Genomic DNA, 6346 nt, shown 5'->3' with positions numbered 1-6346 from the left:
ACCAAAAGTGCCCAGCTCAGGTTACTGGGGATGCTGAGCTACTGGATCCTACAGTATTCCTAATACACAAGGCCACTTTACTAGTTCTAGCAAACATAGAAGATCTGCCTAATACATAGAAACAAACACAGGGAAGCAGCCAATATGCAGCAGTATGTCACAAATGAGTGAACAGAAGAACTATCCAGGAAAACAACTAAATAAAATGGAAGCAAGAAAATTACTGGACACAGAGTTCAAAACAATGATTATACAGCTGCTGAAGGATATTGATGAGAGCTTTAAGAAACTTAGTGAGACTTTCAAGGATATTGGTGAGAATTTCAAAGACAAGAAAAAGTACCAGTCAGAAATTAAGAAAACACTGACTGAAATAAAGACTAATTTATAAGGATTCAACAATAGAGCACAGGATTCCTAAACTCAAACAGACAACTGGGAATATGAGGAAGAAAAACACCCAATCAGAATATAAAAAGGATAAAGAATCCAAATATATGAAGTTAGTGTAAGGAGCCTTTGGAGTAATTTCAAGTGTACCAACATTCACATTATGGGGGTGCCTTAAAGAGAAGAGAGCAAGATATTGAAAACTTATTTGAAAAAATAATGACAGAAAACTTCTCCTCCCTAGTGAAAGAAATAGACTTACAAGTCCAGGAAGTGCAGAGATTCCCAAATAAGAGAAACCCAAAGAGGCCTACAACAAGCCACATCATAATTAAAATGCCAAGGGTGAAAGACAAAGAGAAAATCTTAAAAGCAGCAAGAGAAAAGAAATTACATATAAGGGAGCAGCCATATGACCGTCAGCTGATTTCTCAACAGAAGTTTTGCAGGCCAGAAAAAATGGAAGGAAATTTTCAAAGTGATGAATAGGAAGGACCTACAACCAAGATTATTCTACCCAGCAAAGGTATCATTAGAATTGAAGGTCACATGAAGAGCTTCATAGATATAAAAAAGCTAAAGGAGTCCATCACCACCAAACCAGTATTACAAGAAATGTTGAAGGGTATTTTTTTTTTTTATTATTATTATTATTATTATTATTGGCCTGGTGCATGAAATGCATACACGGGTGGGGAGGGGGGAGGAGAGGTGTCTCTCAGCCTGGCCTGCATCCTCTCCAATCTGAGACCCCTGTGGGATTGGGCCTAAAGTGGCAGTTAGACAACACCCTCCAAATCCGAGACTGTTGGCTCCTAACCACTCAGCTGCCTGCCTGCTTGATCACCCCTAAACACTCTGCCTGCTGGCCTGATTGCCCCTAACTGCACCTCCTTGCCATCCTGCCCACCCCGAACTGGTCCCCTCTGCTGACCTGCTCATCCCCAACTGGATCCCCCAGCCAGCCTGATTATCCCCAACTGCCCTCCCCTCCTGGCCTAATCACCCCCAACTGCCTTCCCCTACTGGCCTTATCACCCCTAAACGCCTTTGCCTTGACCCCACCACCATGGTTTTGTCTAGAAGAACTTCTGGAAGGTCTCATTGTTTAATTAGCACATTACCCTTTTACTAATATAGATAGGCTATGACCTTTTACTAATATAGATAGGATATGACATACCACAATAACTATAACATATGGACCAGTATTACTCTATGAAAATACATACTTCATGCGATCGAAAACCATCTAATACATTATATTGAATATCTTGTGAATAGTTGGAAATACTGTATTCATAGCAATAATATACACCCTGTGACTTCCTTTCCTGATTTGGGAATGGTTCCCCAGTTCTTCGAACGTTTCCTGGCCCCTAATGTATTTTTTTTTGTAATTTAATGTTATTGCAAATGATTTGAGATCTTTAATTTCAAACCACCAAAACTCAAAGGACTATTTTTTTCCATGAAGTTTAACATTAACATTAGTGAATTCATGTATTCATGTGTTTTTATTGTAAACATATCAATTATTCACATTGTCATAGATCCTGAACTCATAAGTGTGGACCATGAACAGGCTGGCAGCAAGCCAGAAAGCCACTCTTCAAGCAAACAGATACTCTGCATAAAGAGAAAAGTCATAGCATAACATATAATGTACAACCTTAGTCATATCAGAATGTTACATATATTGACTTCTTAATTCATATAGTATCAGGAACTCAACTGCTTGGTTGGTGATGGGGTTGACCTGGTTTCAGGAGGATTATTCCTGAAATAATTAAGGAAAGGGGGGGTCAATCTTTCTTCTTGGTTGCTTGCTCCGCCCCAGCACCTTCATCTTTCTTCTCGTTTTCAGCTTCTTGGGCATCTTCTTCACCTTCACCTCCTTCTTCCTCCTCCTTTGCATCCTCAAATTCTTCCTTGGCACCTTCTTTATATTCCACTCCTTCCTCTTCACCAGCCACTTCCTTCTCCTCCTCTTAAGCTTCTCCTTCAGAAGAGGGTTTATCCTTAGCTTCATTGGCTTTTGCATCCTCATTGGTCTCCTCCACCTCGAACTGCTCCTCCTGGATGTGGTTCGTGTATTAAGAAGGTAAGGAGTGAGCAGACATCAAGTAGGAGCTGGTTTGTAAACCACCATAGGTAGATCACCAAAGACCTGGGAACTTTGGGAGTAGCCATTGGCTATAGTTAACATGCTGGTAAAACTGAGCCTGGTCTCACCTTCAAAGAGTTTCCTGTAAGCTGCAATGTCAATGTCCAAAACTATCTTCACATTTTGAGGAGGTCCTGGTATTCTTTTAAATGTCCTGCCATTTCATTCTTTGTGGCTCTCAACTCATTTTCTAATTTGTTGATTGTGTCCTGCATAGCACTAACATCAGAGTTCTGCTTATCCTACAGCTCTCGCAGCTGCTTTCCCAGCGCTTCATTCATGTCCCGTCTTGCTTCCATCTCCAGGGTCTTGGCCTTGAGCAGTTGCTAGCCCAAACCGTGTAGGTGCTCTTGGCAGCACTCTCAGTCAGCATGGTGAAGTGGCTCTTGTACCACTCTTTGGCATTCTGCATGTTTTCGGCAGCCACCTTCTCATACTGGGTGCAGATGTCCTTGAGCATAGCGGAGAGGTGGGACTTGGAGAACACACCCATCTCCAAGGAGGTCTGAACATATTGGATCTGCACCTGCAGCTCGGTGATCTCCTCTTCAGAAAGGAGATTTTGTCCATCAGGCTTTCGATGCACTTTTCCAGCTCAGCGCTGGCAAGAGCAGCCTCATCTGCACCTTTGCTCACCTCCATCAGCCAGCCATCTGCATCCTCATGATTCAGCACCTCTTCCTGGTAGCTTGCCCACAGGTTGTTCCCAGCCACTTCAGAGCCCAGATGCCTTTTAACTGCCCACTTCCCTCTCCTCTCCAGGGACAGATCATGCTGGGGCGGGGCAAGGAACTGCATTTTCATTAAAATGTTCATCCTGGTCCTGCTCCACCAGTGTCCTCAGGTGCCCAGGGGCAGACAATGATCCTTGAGACCCTGGACACCCCTGCCTATGGACCCCGCAGGCAACGCCAGGCACTGTCTATGCCACCTGCCTGATCCCAATCACCCCCTGGACCCTATGGGTAGCATCACGTGCTGTCCATGCTGCCTGCCCAGTTCCGATTGCCCCTGGACCCTGCAGATAGCATCAGGTACTTTCCATGCCACCTGCCCAGTCTGATGACCCCCTGAACCCCGCGCTGGTGACATAAGGTGTTCCCTGCTGGGCTGCCCAGTCCCGATTGCCACCTGGACCCTGTGAGCAGCATCAGGCACTGCCTGCTGGAACTGCCAGGTCCTGACTGAAGCTTGGACTCTGAGGGTGATGTCAGGCACTGTCCATGCCACTTGCCAGGTCCTGATCACCCTCTGGACCCCATGGGTGACATAAGGCATTGCCTGCTGGGCCTGCCCAGTCTTGATCACCGCCTGGACCCCAGGAGCAGCATCAGGTGCTGCCTGCTGAGCCTGCTCGGTCACTATCACTACCTGGATCTCCCAGGCCTGCCAGGTCCATTGCAGCCTGGACCCTGCAGGCTAAGTCGGGCACTGCCTGCCTTGCCCGCTTTTGCAAGGTTACCCGCCATCTTAGTTGGGTTCATTTGCATATTACTCCTGATTGGCTGTGGGCATAGTGAAGGTACAATTAGCATCTTTCTTTTTTATTAGTGTAGATTATTATTAAAAATAAAACATATAAACAATAAAATGGCAATAAATACATATCTATCAATAATTGAATCTAAAAATTAAAATAAATGAACAAGAATTTAATGAACTAAATAAATTGATGAATAAAATGGAATTAAAGGCAAGGAAACATGTAAAAGACTGATGAATCTCAGAAGAAAGGGGGAGGAAGGGTCATAATAGATTAACCAAAGATCTTATGTGCATATATGATTAGCTATGGACTTGTGTAATAGGGTGGTAAAGACCTGGGGTGGGGTGGCGACTGGGTGGTGGGGGGCATTTGGGGGAAAAGGGAGAAATCTGTAACAATCTCAACAATAAATATATTTTTTAAAATCTTTGGTTCTTTTGCAGAGAATAGGCCACAGGGAGTCAAAAGTGAAATAGTTAGAAGGCTATTGCAGTAGTACAAGTAACAGAGAACATGATGGTTCAGCTACAGATAGTAGCTATAAATGTGGTGGGAATGTGTTCTGAAGTGCACAGATTTAGGATATGTTTTAGATGTCCTGGAGACAGAATTTACTGAAAGATAATGGAGTTAAAGGAAAGATGAGGAAAAAAGAAGGATGACTCCAAGACTTTGGCCTAAGCAACTGGGTGGTATCATATGAAGTGTCTCATGTGTCATGTTGAGTGCAGATTTCATTAAAGACAGTGGGATTTTTGGAGACCCTTAAAAGTGGAAATGAAGGGATTATATTTGTTTTAGATATGGATACTGAATCTAGGTGAAGAATGGATTTGAGAGGCAAGAGCTCTTGGGTGGCATTTGCAATGGGTAATTTAATATAAATTGGGCACAGTTCCTGAACTTTTGGCCTTAAACCAGGCCCTTTGATGGAGGCATTGTGCCATCCACATAGAAAAGAGGGTTACCAACTGCAGCTGGAAGGAATTGACTGAACAGAAGCAAGCCAGATGATTGGTGGACCCTCCAGATGACAAGACTGTTGGTCCCAGAGGCTCTAGGTCAGAGTTTCCCAGTGACACCAGGTTACCCACTTAAGTGTCACCAAGACTTCTGAGCTTCTGTGAGGCAGAGTTGCTAGAAGTACTGTCTGTGCACACGTAAATGCTAAGCAAGGTAAGGGGGTCCCCCTGGGAATTCGGGTCCCAGGAAACTTCTCCAGGAGAGCATTGGTAGGTGGATTTCAGAGATTAAACCACCAGCATTAGGTCTAGTTTTTGTAGACACTTCAGATTAGGTTGAAGTATACCCCACTAGGACAGAAACTTCCTCTATAGTAGTCAAGAGATTACTCCAGGAGATTATACCTAGATTTTGGCGGCCAGTATCAGATAACAGCCCCACCTTTGTAGCCAAGGTATCTCAAAGTATAGCTCTAGCCTTAGGACAGGCATAAGCAGGACTCTGAAAAGGGGTTTAACTAAATGTGTCCTAGAATTGGTGAAAATTGGACCCACCCCCTGTCCTTCACCCTCTTATGGGCCAGGTGTACCCCTACTGGGATGGTTTCCCCCTTTTTGAAATCATGTAACCATTCCCTTGCTCAAGTCCTTACAGGCTCTGCAGTTTGCTTGTTCCAGATGCACTGCCTGTGCCCACTGCAGTCCCTGTAGCCTGGGAACTCAGTATGGGTAAAGAAATTCACTGCCCAAGGACTTAAAGGGATGCTACACTGTTATCCTGAGCACGCCCACGGCTGTTGAAGTAGATGGCACCCAGATCTGACTACATGACTCCCAACTCCTGCATGGCCTGGATGCTGGCAATTAGCGGTCTCACCTGTGAGATCCCCAGCCTGGGCTCCACACAGGCCAGGAGGAGACTTGATGCCTGCAGGAGGGGAACTGGACTTCAGTGAAGACAATACTGATAGGAACTGTGGTACTAAGGGTCTTGGTAACTGTATTTATTGTTTATGCTGAAAGGAAGTAGGCTGAATCAATGATTTGACTCATGCATATAAGACAATGGGGGAATGAGGGAGCAGGGCAGGGTGAGGCAAACTCCTGACTAGAAACCTGATTCCACTGTGGGGCAGGGTGGAGTTGTCCTCCATTTTGTGTAACTGGACCCTAGCCCTCACCCAACCAATCAGGGTCAGTCAAAGCAGTGACACCACCGGTGTAAAACCCCGGGGCTTGGCGAAGTTTGCGCTCTCATTCGCCATGCGGTTGGAATGTGTGAGACAGAGCCCATGTTAACATGGAAGAGGCTCTCTTGTTAATTTAAAAATAAATAAATAA

At 44.8% G+C, this 6346-nt stretch overlaps 1 pseudogene; it reads right to left on the bottom strand.

Moving 5' to 3' along the window:
* Window positions 1-2195: 2195 nt before the first annotated feature.
* On the bottom strand, window positions 2196-3373 carry LOC118704094 (annotated as a pseudogene).
* Between the last annotated feature and the right edge of the window lie 2973 nt (window positions 3374-6346).

The sequence above is a fragment of the Pipistrellus kuhlii genome, unplaced genomic scaffold (assembly GCF_014108245.1).
Source record: "Pipistrellus kuhlii isolate mPipKuh1 unplaced genomic scaffold, mPipKuh1.p scaffold_m20_p_40, whole genome shotgun sequence".
In the NCBI taxonomy this organism is placed as follows: Eukaryota; Metazoa; Chordata; class Mammalia; order Chiroptera; family Vespertilionidae; genus Pipistrellus; species Pipistrellus kuhlii.
The sequence above is the reverse complement of the archived record's forward strand: the minus strand, read 5'-3'. Positions and strand labels throughout refer to the sequence as shown.